The following is a 20,297-nucleotide window of genomic DNA, read 5'->3' on the forward strand; positions in this document are numbered from 1 at the left end:
TAACTGAGTCAGAGACACTACTAACTATGGAATAGAGATACCTGCCCTTTGTGTCTTGTTCCCAAAGCTGCTGCCATTTAATAAGAGAGTTCTCCCATACTATACTCTTTCCTTCTGATTTTGACAGAGTCAGAGGAACATCTATGGCTTCCCTTCGAGTCGCCTCCTTAGCCAACGCATCTGCCTTCTCATTCCATCTGATTCCGACATGGGCAGGTACCCATAAAAATGACACCTTCACTCCCTGTTTACTCACATTATGGAGTGCCAACAGTATGTCATACACAATATCCTGCCGCCCCTTGGACATTCCCTTCCCAAGACTCTTGACTGCAGACACAGAGTCACTGCATATTAAAACCCTCCTATCTCGCAATTGATCCGCCCACTGCACAGCCATCAGGATGGCATATAACTCAACTGTGAACACATGTAAGGAATCAGATGTCCTCTTTGAGGTATGGACATTCATTTTCTGAACAAAAAAAGGCTGCTCCAGTAAGTGCAAAAACTGTTTTTCTTGAATAAAAACACCTGAAGTAACACAAGCACCTTCTTTATTACACCAAGCACACTCCCAAAGAAAATATGAATGACAAACCAAAAATTTTCACATTGTTTTTAAATTATTATTCCATCCATCATCTTCCGCTTCTCCGGGGGTCGGGTCGCGTGGGCAGCAGCTTGAGCAGAGAAACCCAGACGTCCATGTCCCCGGCCACTTCCTCCAGCTCTTCTGGGGGGACCCCGAGGCGTTCCCCTGCCAGAGATCCAACGTGTCCGGGGTCTCCTCCCAGTGGGGAAGGATCTCATTCCCGACCCGGAGAGGGCAAATTATTATTTCATGGCTAAATTAATCAATCTTTAATGAGGTACTACAAACCCATATGTACAACACACATACCAGAGCTACCACTTGTTGACTTTGAAAAACAGAGGAGGGCTGATGATTCCTTCAGAAGGAACATTGAAGGTGGTGAGGTCAGCAGAGAGGCTCATTCGCCGGTCTGTATCAGGGCAAGCTGTCAGTGTGTCGGTTAGTTTTGAGCAGTTTGTCCGGGCTGATATTGGCTCGGATGATGTGTTTCTGCTCAAGGAGCACATTCAGGACACACAGTTTGGTAATGACAACCACCACTTTTCACTGTTGTCATTGGTTGTGTCTACATTTCACAAACTCAGGCTGCACCACATAGCCAAACTCAGTGCACTGAAATTACAGAGTGGCAACAGCCGAAAAAGGCTTAGCAAAACTATACTTTTTAAAGGGTTCTAGCTCCAAGATACAGGCCAAGACACAAGCTTATATATACATACATATTTAAATTATATTAAATTATTATATTATATTTTATATTACTATATGTGTATTAGAATTAAACTATTGAAATATCATGGTATTTATAATAGCAGCAGGTGTTTTGATGTTTGTTTACATTTGTCTTCTGTATCAGAAGTTTTTGTTTGTGAAATGACTTTTTATTGTCAATTGCACTGTTGCTTAGATGTGAAAATCTTATGAGCATGATTGTATATATATATATATATATATAAATATACACATATATACCTATATTTAAATTAAATTATATTGTTTGTACATGTATATATATATCATACATATGTTATTCTATCACACATAATACTGAGTCATTATATTATATTATATATTATGGTATTTATATTAGACTATTTAAATAATTTGAGATATGTATACTTTACTGCTATAGAAATATAGAACGCTGCAGCTGTTTTGATGTTTGTTCACCATTGTCTTTTTTGTAATGTTTGTTTATTGTCAATTGCACTGTTCAAGATGGTTTCTCAATGCACATATTTGAAACGCAACTTTAAAAAACTGACTGCAAGTGTCTCACTATTTGATTTGTAGACTATTTCTCTTAATGATGGTCAGTAGTAGCTAAAGAAGCACCATTTCGATAGTTTAGATTTGTACATGAGCTGTGGGAGTACAAGAAAAGTGAGCGTCTATCAGCGATTATCATAGACATGTGCACATGTGTCTACTATGGAGGTTAGAGCCTAATTAGCGAGATTCAAAGATTCAAACGTTGAGACAAATCTTTTGGGGGGTACTCCACGTAGAAAATATCCAGTGAAAATGCCTTGTTGATGTGAGAGGTCAGAGGAGAATGGGCAGACTGGTTCCAGGTGACAGGAAGGCAACAGGAACTCCAATAAGCGCTCGTTCCACCCAAGGAAGGCAGAAGAAGCTGCGCTGCAGCAGCAGGAGACCACACCGGGTGCTGCTCCTGTCAGCTAACAGCAGGAAACTGAGGCTCACTGGAACTGGGCAGTAGAAGATTGGAAAAACGCTGCCTTGCCTGACGAGTCTCCATTTCAGTCGCAGTCGATTTAGTGGCGGAACGGAAAAATGACATTTCCGCTATAGTTCCGCTGACGGATTAAATTAATTTTTGGGTCGATGCAGCTACCGGGTTAGTTTGTTTCATTGTGAGACCCCCTGTGACTGAAATTGACACCATTTTTTTACCCTTTTTACATAAAAATGATCTTTGCAAGCGCATAGCGCTAATTGTTGAGGATGTGCGCAAGGGATGCTCCAAACAAAGAGGCAGCCGGGATAAACACGTGAATCCATGATCAAAAGCAGGTATATTTCTGGCCTAAGAATGAATGAATAGAATCCTTGAACAACAAGCAACACTTTGCAGCCCTTTTTCTAGGTTTACATGAAGCTTGTGACACAGTGAATGTTAAAAGTTAATCAGACCTAGTAGTGGAGGACTGTCTGAGGGCTCAATGCTGGGACCACTGGGGGGTCTCAAACTCAAAACAAATGAACTGAAATTTACCATTTTTACGCAAAATGAGCTTTTTACACATGATTAACGTGCGCACCTTCTATAAATATGTCAAATTGAACGTGTTCATTTCTGATCTGTTGGGATTTTCACCCACAGCCATCTCTGGAGTTGACAGAGAATGGTCCTAAAAAGAGAAAATATCCAGTGAAAATCCCTTGTTGATGTGAGAGGACAGAGGAGAATGGGCAGACTGGTTCCAGGTGACAGGAAGGCAACAGGAACTCCAACAAGCACCTGCATTCACGGCTGCTCTCCTCTCCCAACATCCAGGGTCTCGTGCCCTGTGCGCACACACATCCAGCCTGAGAGGCTCCAGGCCCTCCAGCCGGCCCTGTGTACCCACACTTAAGCACCCCTCCCCGGCTTACACTCCAGTCCGCACCCGCCGGAGCTCCGCGCCCCTGGTACTATGAAACACTTTGAAAATGTTTAAAGTCACCAGGCTGCCTGGTCCAGGCACACTCACCCCAACTCAAGCACCAGCGATGCTCAGGGTTTCCTGAACATAACCATGAGTTCCCTGTACTCCAATGGCCTCCACAGTTGCAACTCAGTGCATTTAGGCATGTAGAGGTGACAAGACAACCTGCTGAAGTTCAACCCGAGCATCAGAATGGAGAAGAACGGGGATTAAAGGGACTTTGAACGTGGCATGGCATTGTTGGTGCCAGACGGGCTGGTCTGCCGGTGCACAGTGCAAGTGTGTGGTGGATATGTCTAGCCTGCCACAGTGCCACAGGATGTGGAAGAGTGTGCTAATGTGTGCCCCCCATTATGGGTCAGATTGGTGTGTTTCTCCAGATATCCTTTGAAGTGATATTTCAGTGTGATACCAAGGACTGAAATTAGTGACTCAGTAAATCAGTAATTCTGAAAGATTTTAACAATATGTGGTATTCATTTAAGGTTTTGCTGATGATACAAAGTCTAAAAATCACACACACACACACACACACACACACACACACACACACAAATAAGAAATAAGACCTAGGCTACGTGCCCACGACAACGCTCTGAAGCATAAACGCAGATGTCCGTTTTTTTCCTTCACAATTTATCTGCGTTCTCACGAGCGCTTGGGGGTGGATATCTGTCTATCCATGGGAACAGGGAAAACGTATAAAACTCATAAAACTCGGAGTTTGCCGATGTAGTATGCACTCACCGGACGTAGGTGGTAGTAGCAACGAGTTATATTGTTATATATTAATAAATATGAGAAATGCCTGTTTTGTGGCTACTTCCTCCGCGTCGGAAGAAAATGGCGAAGCGCGGCTGCAACAACAGTACGCCTTCAAACTTTGTTTGGACAGATGATGAGGTCCAGTTGCTCCTGAACACGACACTGAACTACAAAGCCAGGAAGACAGTGGATAATGTGGATTGGGAGAGTGTCCAAAATAAATATAGTGAGATATGGGAGTCGTTCATGGACAACTACCCACTTAACGTGTGCAAAAAACGCACTTCTGCGTTTTTAACTATATCCTACGGCGACGAGAGGTTGGAAAGTTTTCAAGATCTCCACTCTGGGGGGCGTTTGTGTTTTCTCTGTTTTGAACTCCTAAAAACGCTGTCGCTGTGTGCAAGATAGGCACATCTGTCGAAATGTTCTACGTTTATCTGTCGTTACCGTTGTCGTGGGCACGTAGCCTTAATTCTCCCTCAGCAAGAAGACACAGCTTTGACAATTGAGTCTGTGATGCCCTCTGGTGCTACACAGAAGCCATTACGGGACGCAACTTACAATTTTGATTGTTAACATTATTACCATCTTTTCATATTATAAGACAGTGATTCTGGATATTCACTGACCGACCAGCATTGCTTCGCTCTGCAGAAGATGAAACGTCGGCTTTGTTAGATTGACGCAATGTGTGAGCTGTGAATGTGAGACATGTGTCAGTGGGCCTCTGAACTTGTGAGGTTTATGTGGGGTATAGTTCATACTGCAGACTCTACACACATTGTACATCTCAGTTAAATATCAAGTGTTTTGTCATTTAAGCCTTTATGCCCACTACTTTACTTTAGTAGACTAAGTGATGCACTTTGTCAAAGCTTTCAAATAGTTCTGTTTGAACTAAATCTGAACCAAAAATGAAGTTTCAGAAATCCCTACCCTGATAGTTCAACAAAATGGCTGTGTGATGCAGGCTGAAAGCTACATTTGGATAAGTGATGCAAAATAAAACCCAATGTTAAGTATGACTTTTATACGGAGCCCCTTGAGTCTTAAGGTGAAATATATTGGGGTGTCGAGAAAGCGTGCACCCGTTTTAAAAAGCGCGCTCTCATTTAACCAAACCGTGCTCTCCTTAAAATATAGCAAGCGCACGTTTACCTAAATCGTGCGCTCGAATTACTAATGTCGTGTACTCGCTGTAATACAGTCGTACTCACGTTATATCCCTCGTGAGCACAATTTACTGAAACGTGTCTTCACTTTGTAAAGTGCGCGCTCATTTAACCAAAACGTGCTCTCGTTGAAATACAACGTGCGCACGTTTACCTAAATCGTGCGCTCGATTTAGTAGTTTCTTGCTCTCGTTGTAGTAACAAAGTTATATACCTCGTGACCACAATTTACTAAAGCGTGGTCATGATTCACAAAACGTGTTAACGTTATTTAAGAAATGTATAGCCTAATTAAAATTGGCACAAGTAAGCAAAGCGTGGCCACGATTCCACACTCTCATAACATCATGAGCCAAATTTACCAGCAGGATATGATTCTTCACCATTTTGAAATGGACTTAATCAGGGTTTACCATGGGCTAGGTATGGAATACAAGAATATTCTTTCAACCTTGGCGTCCAGTCATGGCATCATCATGATTCTAGTTGACTCAAAGTACTTCACACACCCTCACCTGTTCTCAAGGCTGCCTTGTAAGGCGCCCAAGTCAGGGCTGTAGCCAAATGAAAATCCTAAAATATTTATTTGCATTCGTTAATTTTTTTCCCGGGATGAATTGAACAGCATCCAAGACACATGGAATGCACATCGCATCCGTCCGTCCAGAAACCCCGGTGTTCCGGCTGGAATACCGGATATAATGCACCTGGCTCCGCATCTGTGGGGGGCTGAAGATCATCTCTTTCCTCTCGATGAAGCCAATCTGACCGTCTGCAAGTGGAAATGCACCTTCCTCGACTCCATACCATGCGACATCGATGTATTTGATTTTTGCACAGGCATGATGCAAGAACGAGGGTTACAGTTGACAAACAGTCCAGACCAAGCACTTGAATTATACATTACATTAAGGGACACTGTTCGTCCCATAATACTTGCTTAGGCATACATTCGCCATAGCACAATGCACTTACTGTTCCATTCCAAGCAACTTCCAAATAGATTGAAAAGGTGAGATGCTCACACTGTAATGGTAACAGATTTCGTGGCCACAATTAATACAACGTGCGAACGTTTCAAGCAATTTGGATTTATTGTTGCCACACAGAATGTCGTGGGCACGTCTTACAGATCGTGGGCACACTTTTGTTTATTGTGCTCACAAGGTATATAATGTGGGCACGACTGATGGGCAGCGAGCGCACGGTTTTAGTAAGACGAGCGCACGGTTTATGTATACGCGCGCACGCTTTATTTAGACGAGCGCACGATTTAATAAAGCGAGGGCACACTTTGAAAAGTGAGAGAACGCTTTCTTGAAACCCCCTGAAAAAGATATTGTTTGATCTCCACCGGGCTCCGTACTTTTAGGCGTTTAAGTGTACAACTCATGTAAAAGACTTCTATATATTCATCAGTTATTTAAAACATTGGTTATTTTTTTATTAATGTTTAACTTACAGTTGTAAAAATAAGTTTCACTCATTTTAGATAGCAAGTAAGCAATAAACTTAATCTCTTTTTTTGGATGGGTCAGTAAAAGGACGAAGTATAAGACTACTGAACACTTGGCAGAGGCCAAGTACCTATATCCCTGCCAAATGCAGGACCTGATCCAACCACTGACAAGAAAGTACTGTAGTTTAGTTTCTTTCTCTTTATCAGCAGATTGTGCGGTACTCTGCCGCCACCTACTGTTGACGCCCTTAGTACTGCAGTCTGTGGCACAAACTACATCTTAGTTGGGCTTCCTGGTGAAATAAACAAACAAAATTGACATATCTACGCTCTTTTGTGTGTCCCTATTATACTGTAAAATAATCGCTTAGGCTTTGATTATTTGAAAGCTGCAGTTCCTGTCAGGAGGTGTCACCGTGAAGTCAAACCTGGAACCACCATCTGCTTGCAGTATCTTTCTTTGCTGATATTTTACCTGCGTAGAAGTAAAGGTACTGCTGTAAAATTCAAGTTCATTCAAATTCAGCACATCACATTTATGGACACCTCGGACGAGCTGTGGAACATACAGAAACAGTACATATATGTATATATTTTGAAGAATATCAATTCCAAATATAATAGATAAAGAAGGAATGCCACCCACTTACAGAATTGTGAGCATATCAATCAATTCCACCTTTGCTAATAAAGACATGAGTTTAACTTCTTTCATTCGCCCAAGATACACACAACACTAACTGAAAGAATAAAGTTACATCCTCTCTGTTTTTTGTTTATAACCATCCAAAAAAGACCTAGTAGCGGTCAATTTCTAGTTCATGCTGGCGGCCACAGACTGCAGTGACAACAAAGTGAACAGTAGTTACATTCTAAACAGAAACGTGGACAAAGAAACACTTTTCCAGTTTGCTTCTGCGTCTTAGTTACAGAAGCATGACCAAGATGCATGAGTTGCCGTCCTCTCATTCACTTCCACAGGCTGCTTGGTTACCACTGTCTGCTTATCTAATTTTGGTGACTGAAAAGTGGATGAAAAAGATTTTATGATTGAAACATGGTTTACATGAAGAAGAAATAATGAGTAAACTGCTTAGGGGTAAATGTAGTCTCAATTTAGATGAGGACAGATATTTATGCCTGGATTAGGTACGATACTAGATGTATCGTTGAAATCATGTCAAGGGCTCATTAATCCAAAAAAAGTTGCAGTCATGGGAATGTGTTGGTGATGGACAAGAGGCTGAGTACTGTGAACTGGTCGTCCCATACATGGCATGGAAACAATTAGTTTATCTTGAATGTCCGAGCCAGTGGCTCAAAGAAACTGAACTAACTAATAAAGAAGACTGACTTTGTGCTGGGTACTGCCCTGGAGCTGGTTGTGCACAGGAGAATGTTGCAAAAGCTGCTCAACATAAAGAACAACGCTACACGCTCTCTTCATAGTAATTAAAGAGTGACGTGTGTTCTGTCAGAGGCTTCTTCAGAGGCTTTGCTGCAACATGGAACGATAGGGGCGGTGTTTCCTGCCAACAGCAATAATTCCATGCAATGAAACAACAACATTAGAATTTCACTCTTGTGTTGATAAAATATCATTTCATTCTATTCTATTTTATTCTATTCTATTGCATTCCATTCCATTTCAATACAAAACTGGGTAGCCAGGAGGAAACTGCACAAAGGACTAATAGAAAGCTGGAAGTTTGAATACAACTGGGGATGATCAGGTACGTGGATGCAAGCATGCTGATTTCAGAACATGTAAAAAGTGAGGGAAGCGGCACCTGGGGACAGGGGAAGGAGACAAGGACAATGAAGACCTCTTTTAGGTGGAAAATAGCAAGACAGAAGAAAAGAAAACGAATAAAAGTTCCTGACCAAATAGGTGAGATGATAAGCCACCTGTATCCTAACATGGTACGGTCAGAATGATCACAGATTGAATGGCTTTTGTACAAGAAAAGCCACTTTCAGTCACCTTCAGACAGAAATACTAATACGACACGGCTATCCAAATAAAACCATCCTGCTGATCGTTGTTTTATGAAGAGAAAAACAAAGTTTACGAGGACATACTTGGCTTTGTCTTTATAACAATAGAAGACTTTATAACAGTGAAGACCATAAAGATGCTCAAAGCTAAATTCAAGAAGTAACATTAAGGAAAACAGACTCATTTTCTCAGTTCTCTGATTTGAGTGATAATTGTTGTAATGACAAATAAAACGCGAGAGGTCTTACTTAAGAGTGGACTTAAGAGTCTTCTGAACAATAATTGAAGCGTGATGATGAATTGGCACTGCAATAAAGTTAGCCGGATCTTTACGACTACAAATACTAGTCATGATTGTATTTCAGTTCAATATTTTTAGTATTTCACTGAGCTGACAAAAGAGCTACTGTAAAGCAGATATCAGAAATGCACTGCTGATAAAGAGTTGTGTTGCATGAATTGTGACAATGACAAACCCAAGCGACAACCACACAGTAGTGCAGACTCAGTACTACTGAGTTTTCCCATCAAAAGAACTTCATTCAAATGCTTAGCCAACTTTACACCACATATGCCATACAATACGTGCCTTAACACAGTACTTAACAGAACAAACAGATACGTGGGAAGTCTTTAAAAGCAGCTTCAGAGCGGCGTTCTGAGAGGTTATTCAATTTCAGCTTTCAGTACTATGGACAGCGCAAACAAACAGCGCTGTCCGTGGTTCTGCTGAAACCCTACTCCCTTTATTCCGAATATCGAATAAATTACATGCAACATGCGCAAACATCTTTACAATAACCGAGGATAACCGATAAGAGAATAACAGTACAGATAGACACAAAGTTGGAATGGGGCATTTTGTTAGTAACAAATGAGCTTCTTGATCCTGTCAGACAGTGTTTATGGAAGATTTGTATTTTTCCCTCTAATTCCTCATCATAAATTCCCAAATTTCAGTAACAATAGCTCAAGCTTTTGGCTGCTTGATTTTCTAAGACCAGAGATGATATTGAAAAGTTGCGTGCTCTGTGCCTTATAATCCACCTTCGAATTTTTTTTCTTTTTCAATTGAGATCAGAGGCAGAACACGTGCGTAAGAGGGTGACGTCATTGGTAGGAACGCCCTTCTCAGAGGTGTCACTTTGATTTCTGTGTGTCCTGTTTCAATTTGTTCTCGAACTTTTTTGGAGAAGATTTAAAGGGATACAAGGTAATTTAGCGGCAGTATAGCGATCTCTACTGGTCAACCTCAAATTCTACACTGTCGTAAAAATGCCCCCCCCCCAAGCACAATGAATGTATGAGACCTCTGACCTATTCGTGCAACCTGGCAGATAAACGACAGCGACCATGTCTTCTGCGGTACATTGTCCGTTTTTCCTATGATAATTTGGTTGTTTTGCATGTTTGTATTATACACATCCACTAACTAAACATCGTGGCGAATGCTGCCGTTGTGTTATTTAGTCAGTGCAGTTAGGTCATCTGATTCACAAGTGTAGACTGCTGTTGGTGTTGGCTCTTCAACGCAAGCGAACACATAGCCTACAACTACAACTAGCATACACCTAGCTAAGTGCCGTAAACACAAACGACTCTTCTCGCGCATCGCAAGACTTCAGAAGCGGGTCGCTCCTGCCGAAGTTACATATAGGATTCTCAGCATACAGACCCCTGTTGGGAGCGAGAAAGGCTTCATTCGCTTACTATTGACTTGTTTAACCTTTGGCAAACTCCTGAAGGCTATAATTTTAAGTGAAAATGCTATCTAGTTTCCCTTTAAATTTGATTATACTGAATCCATTTTTATTTTTGGAGACACAACATTGAACAGAAATGGCGACCGGAATGTTCAATTTATCATTTAATGCCCCATTTAAAAAAATACAACGTTGAGAAAAACATGTTTATGCCCACTGAAAGCGGTGGTTATGTCAGACGAATTCTTGGGTGAGGGTGTTTATGGGAAAGTGGCCAAGTGTAGAAATCTGCACACACAAGAAGTTGTGGCAGTCAAAATAGTGAGAAGAGACAGACGCGACGCGAAGAAGAGAACATGAAATCTTAAAAAAAAAAAAAGAAAGTCAGAGAGCTTGATCTTGAAAAGAACAACTTGGTTACCTTTCATGAACATTTCAAATACATGGTCACGTTTGCTTAGTTTTTGAAAAGCTTGACAAAAGCTTATTGGACCTACTCTACGGAAGGGATTTCATGCCACTGAATGTGTCTGAGATAAGCGTTATTGCTCAGCAGATGCTGGCGGCCTTAAAGGAACTGAAAAGAATTCAAATGGTTCACGGAGGTATAAAGCCAGACAATGTAATGCTGGTCAACCATCAGTCACAACCATTAGATGTGAAGCTGATTGATTTTGGTTTGGCAAGGAATACATAAAAACTTGTTATGGGAACTAACATTCATGCTCTTGGTTACAGGGCCCCAGAAGTCATCCTGGGCCTCCCAATGGACGAAGGTATTGACTTGTGGTCTGTTGGCTGCGTTTTGGCCTTCTTGTTCATTGGCCAAAACTTGTTTCCTGGGAACACATATGGTTCCATTAGAGCTATTGTGCAGTGGCTAGGGATGCCTCAAGGATTTTCTGAATGAAGCATTGGACAAAGAACTCTTTTTTACTCTTACCCAGAACTCTTGGAGGCTGAATACACCAGCGGAATATGTTAAAACAACGGGGGGGAAAAGCACATCTGGGCCTTTGTAATAAGATAAGGACTCTAGATGAGCTGCCAAAACTGCACTTTGGAGTTGAAGATCTCACCGAGGACAAGGACACGCTTTCATTAGCCTCCTCAAGTAGATGCTGCATATAAATCCAAGGAAAAGGATCACGCCAAGCGAAGCGCTTGGTCATCACTTTATAACAATAAAACACCTTGCTCACGGCTTCAATGTAAGCCGAGCACACACAATCATGGAGTCCCAGCTAGAGAAAGCAACAGTCGAGTGTTATGTAACAGCCACGGAAAGTCTAAGTATGAACGGAACATCCAGTACAAACTTGAAACGAGCACTTAAGGTGACAGAAAGGTTACAACTGTCAGTAATAAACATGCAACAAAAGTTGAAAACTATAAACATCCCGCAAAGGAAAGACGCAGGCTTAGGAAAGGCTAAAGCTGAAGGACACCGTAAGAAATCTCTTGCCATGAAGGACATGGACAAAATCAATCCTTCAAAGACAGAAGACCCCTCGCATCTTGTCGAGGTCAAATCCAATAGAAAGTATGTCAAGAGGATTAAAAAATTATTTTCCAGGATATGGAAGGGCATAACATGTGGAGTGTCACAATGAACTGAAAACACAACGCTTTCTGCCACCACACAATTGATCTTCCATTTAAACTTTATGAAGCCATTCCGGCTAAATTCTTATAAACTAAATCTCAGATCAAAAGAAAAGACTTACCTGAATCTTTGTTGTACATAAAAAATATATACAAGGTAAGCACTTTAAAGTAAGCTTTTCTGTGCTGTGGAAATAGGGGGCAGAGAGAGGGGGAACGACACGCAGCACAGGGCCGTCCGATGCGGGACTCGAACCGGGGCCAGCTGCAGCAAGGACTATAATAATACATTTAATTAAAAAAAAAAAAAAAGCGCCTTTCTCAACGCTCAAGGACACTTTACAAGACATTAAGGAGTATCCAGCCAAGTATTTCAAGCACAATGTTTGGCAAGCCTTCAGGTTGGCTACCGTGCACTCAGCAATCAGTGCCCGGAGTTACGTGGTGGCACAAAGTTGTACCAATTTGAAGAATGCACTGCATAGAAGGGGTTGTTTCTGGCTGCCATGTACAGGTGTAGAGAAATGGCTGAAAAGGATGCTGTAGCTGATCGCTATAGTCAGTTGAGCAAAGGGTGCAACTATTTAACACTTCCATAGCAATTCCTCTCAAGATGCAGAGCTTTGAGAAGCCATATTTGAAACCAAAAGCAAAACGTCCGAGTCAAATATGACAGGTGATGCCTGCCATTTGCCTTGAACCCAGATGATGTACACAGGACATCGTTTCCCTTAGTCAATTATTCTGAAGAGAGATCATCAGATTTTATTCAAAGACTAAAAATAATCTTGTGCCGTTGGATTCAGCTTTCCAATCTGAAACAGAACCAGATTAGTTAGAGCATTGCGATTAAGACATTTGCAGGTACCACTCTCAACATACCCTCTGCACAGCATGTTCAGCTCTAGTGGGCACTTGGGAAGAACTTTTTCTGCTGCCCAGAACCATGGCTGTCAGTAATATGCTCCTTCAAGTAGTGGACATCCTGAAAATAGTCTTTGCCCTTCTCATGCTGCTGGCTGAAGGTGCTGTAGGTTCCAGAGGGGTACAAGCCACACAAAAGCCTGTAGTCAAAGTTAGGAGATCCACCCACACCAAAGCGTGGCACCAGTACGGTTGCGGATCCCGGTCCAGACCCTTGGCTATCATCCGGGTAGCCGAATTCCTCTGTCTGCTGCTGGTAATTCCCGAGTTCAGCTTCCTTTGTGACACTGGAGGTCTCCCCTGACTGGAGGACAGGGCCAGGTGGTGACAGAGGGGCTGCAGTGAGAACATCAGTGAGGCTGAGGGCTTGGGCTGACGCATCCTCAAAGACTGAGGGAGCAATAGCCCACTGGGTTTCTGTGTGGAGACATTTCACAATTAGTCCTTTTCACAGCAGAAGTTCTGATAGCACAGAGTCTTGACATCGCAGTTTCCTAGGACGTAAAGTTAAAAGCTCCACTCCAAACATATTTTGGGCCATCTGCACTCCAAGCAGAAGATTTACCTTGTGGTCCAGGTTGGGCAGCTCCAGGTTGCAGAGCGCCAGCGTCAGATCCTACGCCAACAGGCACATAAGTGTCAGTAGAGTATCCTGTTGCAGGCAGGCCAGAGCTCAAGCTGCTCAATGCTGGACCCGTCTGAACAGCCTGTGGGACACCAGAAGCTTGCACAGCCATTTGCACCGGCACAACGGAGCCAGAGCTGCTGAATCTTGGGTCTGCCTGAAGAGCACCTTGGACAAGGCCAGGAGCCATAGGCGTCGATTACGGGGGGTACGGTGGGGACATGTCCCCACCACTATTTATGATTTGAATTTTGTCCCCACGACTTTTAAAAATGTGCTCTGATGCGACCGAAAAAAAATCCCCACATACTCAACCGAAATCGTCGAGTCTAAATCATGTGATAGGCGCGCACGAACATGTGAGAACCCCAATTTGGTATTTAGTCGTTTGATTTGCCGACTGTGAGCCACTGTAGAAACATGAAGTTGTAAAATGACAGCGGAGTCGGTGCATTCCAATGACGTCACACCAGAAGTCCGTTTCACGAAGCAGGTTTAGTGAAAACTGAGTTGATTAACCCTGTAATGAGGGAAACTTTTACTCAAGAAACCTCGAGTTTCTTTCTGTCTCCCCCTTCTTTCAGCCACACACGCCATTTGATTTCCTCATTCATTCAGTCAGCAGAGCGAGTTCTTCTACTTCTAGAAGTCCATTAGGCACAGTAGGAGATTACTTTTTTCACGAACATGTCCTTTTGACAACGATCCCGTGGATGAAGGAGCAGCATTACTGCACAGAGAAATAAATATTCCTCAGGAGATGGTTATCAGACCGCATAGATTTTTGCATTTCCAGACAATTATCTTTTTGAGCGGCACCATCAGAATTTTGTTGGGACAAAAGAAAAACAAGACAAATATATATTTGTATGAATAGGCTTAAAAAAGACATATATAGGCCTATTATATTTTATAAAGACACTCGTGTCTTGGGGGTGGATTCCCTCAGCCACTGGCCTTTCGTTAGAGGTGGTGGTGCTGGGCACCACCCGTTTCACGGGAATCTGCCTTCTTTCTGTTGGCTGAATAGAAGTCTGTGTTAGTTTAAATAAGCTTAATTATTTAACAGAACATGATATAGATGAGAAGACATAGTTTATGTGTGTGAAAACAGCATTATGTTGGGAATAAAATAACTGCACAGTCAAATAGCCACTTAATATTTAAATATAGCACATTGAGTTGCCTGTAGTATGAAATGCGCTATATAAATAGATGCCTTGCCTTGCATTGCCTATTTACTTTACAGTATAAAACATGATCAGAATGAGGTACCTCCATGCCGAGGTCTCACCTGTTTGAACAATGTTTTTATATTTCATCTTAAACTGATGTACAGTACGCTTCTCCCCCACGGGATTGCATCTAAATGAAATAATGAATGGGCTACCATTCAAGCAGTTTCCCCTGTAATATAATTGTGAATCTAAAGGACTGCATTTAAAAATTACACTTTTACTGCTGCAGCGGTGTTGCACTTATTTCTAAAAACGTATTGAAACTCGCCGTATGAGCGCATTAAGATTTCCAATTCGAGGTTGGTGAAAAACGTAGCCCCTCCTCTTCCCCGTTGCCATGGTGACTCGTCGAATCGGGGCTCCATTGATGCTGGCTTTTTAAAGTTGTGGCGCACACGCAAAACTCAAGGTGAACCTACTCAGAGTTGATTAAACTCACTCAAATCAGCGTTTCTGGAACCGACAACTCAGAGTTTTCTATCTCAGAGAAGAACAACTCAGAGTTCAGGATTAGACTCAGAGTATGTTGAACCTGCTTTGTGAAACGGACCCCGGGTAAACCGCTTGTGCAGAAGTAGCGCTAACTCATTTAGCGCTACTTCTACACAAACAAAAATGCAGCGTTTCTTCGCAACTTCGCTGGTTGTTCTTCCAAGGATAACTTTTGAGGATATACACAGGATTGTGGAGTCACACTCACCAACACCACAGTCCAGACTGAGGAAAGGGTACAAGTTCTTTGTGGAGTATATACACAGTTATCAAGGTAAATTGTCTAACGTTTTAGTTTTATCAGTAGGCTACTCAATAGCCTTGCACATTCATGTTTTGTAATGATAAGCAAACCATATACGATCCATAGAAATCATCTGAAATATTGTCTGTGTGTGAAATGTGTGTAAAATATTTGTTATGTGTAGACTATAATATTATGAGTATAATTTGCCATGGTGGCTTTGAAGTCTCCGTGTGCAGCGTTAGCATTTTAGTATTAGGTTATCCAAGGAAAGGTTAAGCTAGTTATTTGGTTGGTTTTTTTAGCAACTCCTGAAAATAAGATTCTGTATATGCTCAGTGTCAAATGTCGTTGATGGAAAGGTGGTAGTGAGAGGCTCGATGAGGAGGAATGAGGAGCCCCTCAGACTACAGGTTTCTGCTTAGTTATAGGGCCCGTTGGCCGAAGTCTGTGTTTGTTTTGATAGTCTATCAGGACTAACAACTGCAGTTGCACTTTTCCCCTTTTTCTGTTGTTCAGATCATTTTCACTGTTCTTTCTTACAAACAGTACAGTAGCGTAATTAATTCATGACTAAATACATAATTTCAAATCAGATCATAATGATATGGAAACATGAAATTAAAGGATATCATTTATAAACTCTGTATGTATTCATCAAAAAAAGGGCAGCTTATTAAACATGACGCTGGAATAGATCTAGAATGCGTTACTTTTTAATGTGCTGGATGGTGGGTGGTCTCAGGAGTTTTTGTGGGCTGTTCAGTGTATGTGTCTAATAACTTCACTCATGTTGAGTGAAGGGTGAGCCAACTCCAAACAATATAGGCTCATTGCTCTGGAAAAGTCAAAGAAGAAAGAAAGCAATCACAAATTCCCAGGATTCCATGGCTACCTCAGCTGTCCACGCGCTCTCACGAAACGCAAAAAGCCCACCTTTTGGCTCGTTGGTCTAGAGGTATTATTCTCGCTTAGGGTGCGAGAGGTCCTGGGTTCAAATCCCGGACGAGCCCACCTACTTTAAGAAACCTATACGGAAAGCTTGTTGGTTAACTTTGGGTACCTTCCTTGATCTCAAATGCGTCTCTCTTTGCTCACCCAAATTGTTAATTAAGAGTGCTGATAACAACTGCAAAAATGTCCTGTCTTATTATATTGTTTGGAGCTGTGGCAGTTGGCTCTCCCTTCACTCAACATGAGTGAAGTTATTGAAGACATAGACTGAACATCCTCAACATTAAAGCCACTAACAGTTAAGTGAACAACTCTTCTGCAATTTTTAGCTAGACAAACCGGTATCCCGGCTTTTACTTGGAGTTTATGTTGACCCTCCACAAGTTTACACTCACAGCTGGGATTTGTTAGCCTGGGTGCCAACCGAATTTAGCCCGCCCATAAAAATTTTGGTCGGGAAGTTCAGTCTGGCTCTCCTCAGTTGGGGAAATCTCTATGCTCGACATCGCAACAGTCGACCCAATCAGATTGCCAGGGCGGGCTTTATATGATGATGGACAGATGATCAACAGGGACATTATCGACTTTGTCACTAAAGAGCGCTTGGTTTGAATTAGTTTGAAACAAACATGGCTGCCGCTGGAGAGCTAGGGTGTGTAGATTCTGCCATCGAGTCTGTTCTACAGGATCTCCACATTGCATTCTTTGAAAGACGAACAGAGGAACGCAATAAAGGCTTTTATCGATAGAAAATATGTTTTTGCCGTCCTTCTTACAACAAGTGTGTGTTGCTTAATCTACGTCATATACTACATTGCTCTGATTGGTTGTAGGTCTATCCAATTGAGCGAAGAGGCATTTTTACTCCTGGTTCGGTTGAAACACACCCCATACTCAATACAGATGGGTAACTCGAATCTTTTGGGAAATCTGGGCTGATTAGATCATTTCGAGGAAGGTATTCGAGTTATACGGATCACTTGAATCACTTGAGTCACAACAAAAAAAAAAAACCCTTCTGCCGTTTAGTGGCTGTGCGCCTCGCCTTTTTTTTGTCCCATTTATCAATTAATTTTGATAAATCAAAGAGCAGCCTACGGCTACAAGTTCATTCATTTATTTTTGTCAAGTAATAATTCAATGCCATTTTATCTGAAAGCCAGACACAACAGCTAGTGTGTGCATTTACACAGCGACAAATGTGGTAGCATTAGGTGAGGCAATGCTGAGTTTAGACCTAAAAGTAAACAACATGGAATGATCTTGCCCTCCCTATATCACTAAATGATTATTTTTCAACGACTGTACAAGATGCATGAAGCCACGCTAACCGAGCCTGTAGCGAGGTACAGAGGCTTCAGCAGTCAGATGGGTTGACAACAATCCTTGCTGCCGACTGGGCGCTCGCTCGTCAAGTCACGAGACAGAATCGAAACTTAAAGGGACACTATGTAATAAATTAAGTCATTTATTAGCTCAAATCAACATATTCATTCATAAGTTAGTCCTCATTGGTGTAAAATGATCTCTGTCAAAAATCTCACTTATCCTCCTGAGTGAAGAATAACTTGTCTGTATCTACATAGAGCAGGTAAGCTCTATGGAGGCTGCCATGTCCTTCCGGTCTATGAAAAATGACGAAGTGCCGAGAGGGACATAAAGCACTTCGAATCGCGATTTCCCCACCAGGCCTACAAGCAGAAATGACGTCATTGTGACGTCATTTCCGCCAAATGGCTTACAGCCGCTAATGCTAAATAGATTTTATTCCTTGGCACATATGTCTTTGTGTTCATTAGCTTTCTTTTTGTAAGTGCATCATCTTCTTCTTTTTATTATTATTCCTATGCTCCCCCTGGATATCTTCTTTTTGGCGTTATGCTCACATTTGTAAACTGTTATTTTGTTGATTTACTAATAAAGTTTAAAAAAAAAAAATAAAAAATGCTAAATAGTTTTTATCTCGTAAATGATCCCACTAATAATGCATTGATTGTTACCAAACTTCTGCCGTAGTACACATAGGCTCTTAACTCACAAAACGAGGCATTAGAAAGTTTGTAAGTTTACCGGGAGTTTATTTACCGCTGCTAATGCTTCTATTGCTAACGCAGGCTAATGCTAACGCTGCGTCGACGTCACTTCCGGTAACTCCCGGAACATGACTAATTGCATTGCTTGCACACCAAAGGAGATGTTATGTTATCTGACATGTTATCTGTCATCTGTATTCATAGTGTTGTTGTATGTGTGTTATGTAATCCTTTGTACTGTGTGTCTTGATTTCTTTTTGTTTGTATGGACCTTGAGTCTGAAGCTATAGCTTCTTAAATCTTGACACATTCCGCTTGCCGTAGTTCAAGAAGTTGCAGCGCACATTTGAAAACGTGAGGCGCTAGAGAGCAAATTCATTCGACTTTGCAAAATAAAATTGCACCACTAGATGGGGGAAGAAATTACATAGTGTCCCTTTAAAAAGCTCTGAGTTGGCATGGATCCGCTACTTGCTCGTCTGACCGCTGAATCGCTGGCTCTGGGTGACTCAGCGGTCAGACAGGCAAGTAGCGAATCCATGCCAACTCGAAGCTTTTTAAGTTTCGATTCTGTCGCATGACTTGACGAGCGAGCGCCCAGTCGTGGCAGCAAGGATTTTCACTGTCGGGCCGTGAGTCACCCAGAGCCAGCATGATTCGCCAGACTCAGCCGAGTTGGTCAAATGAAACGAAACCTAACAGGTGGTACGAGTCAGCGGGGATTCGTCCCTCACTGTAAGTAACGGACGGATCGCAAGTCAGGACGGATCAGTAGGGGGCATGGCTCACTTAACCGACAAACGGGCTCGTGACAAACGGGGCAGGAGTTAAGGCTTTTGCATGGTTGCCGCGTCTGCTCGCGCGAGCGGTGTTGATGACGTCACGAGTTCGTGCCCGCCATAGGACCCTATATAGTGGCGCAAGTCGTTGTGCGCCAGTAGTTGCAATTTTCTCCGTCACAGAGGTGGCGCTGCTACGTGAAGGTTACCTCTACTCTACAACCACGAAAGTGGAGAAGAAAACAATGCCGCTGTCAAAAGCAAGAATACTGTAATTAATGATACTGCTGCAGTTTTCGGATCATTTTAATTTTTTAATTCAGTTAAAAGAGGTGAAGGTTTGAAGCCCCCGGCATCAACAGAGTCTCTGCCCTCTTCTTTGCCTTCAGGTATCTGTCCCGTAGCTTCTTCCACACATTCTTACAGAACTCTCCCTCTTTCCCCAAAGTTCTGCCAATCTCTGTGCACCAGTTTGGGGAGTTTACGTGCTCCCTGTGCTGTTTCACTGCAGTTTCGTACAGCTGTCTGTACAAACGCACCTCCTCACTGAGCCTGGTCTCACATCGGTCCATCCGGTTCGTTGTGCTCGGCGCCGCCAAGTTACAAAAATCGACTGGTGCACGACAACGCGCTGCGCCGTCTTTTCAAGGGAAGCGCCATGCCTGAAACGTCATTTTGACGTCACGGTGCGACACCGCCGTGACAGACGCGGCAACCATGCTACCGCCTTTAGGTTTCGTTTCACTCAGTGTGTGACTGTGTGTTCGTGACTGAACACCATGCTAGAGAATGACTGTAGCCTAGTAGACAACTAAAGAGGGATATATATTACGGTTTCATAATTTCTCTCACGAGTAAGGTGCAAGAGCGCTGTAACTGCCATTTCTTGACATAATGAAATGCCGTCTGGCTCGACTTGGGCGGATCTTTTTTTTTTTTTTTTTTTTTTAAGGCGGATCAAATGCATTTTTTTTATTGAAAAAGGTGGTACATACAAACAATTATACATTGAACAGCAGACATGTGCTTCGA

The 20,297-nt window shown here is 42.3% G+C and overlaps 1 non-coding gene across 1 annotated transcript; it reads left to right on the plus strand.

Annotated features, from left to right (window-relative positions):
- The first annotated feature begins 16,440 nt into the window (after positions 1-16,440).
- Positions 16,441-16,512, plus strand: trnap-agg (transfer RNA proline (anticodon AGG)). Its single transcript has one exon. It is a non-coding gene; the product is annotated as a tRNA-Pro (tRNA).
- The last annotated feature ends 3,785 nt before the right edge of the window (positions 16,513-20,297 follow it).

Source organism: Odontesthes bonariensis, chromosome 2 (assembly GCF_027942865.1).
Source record: "Odontesthes bonariensis isolate fOdoBon6 chromosome 2, fOdoBon6.hap1, whole genome shotgun sequence".
NCBI classification, from domain to species: Eukaryota; Metazoa; Chordata; class Actinopteri; order Atheriniformes; family Atherinopsidae; genus Odontesthes; species Odontesthes bonariensis.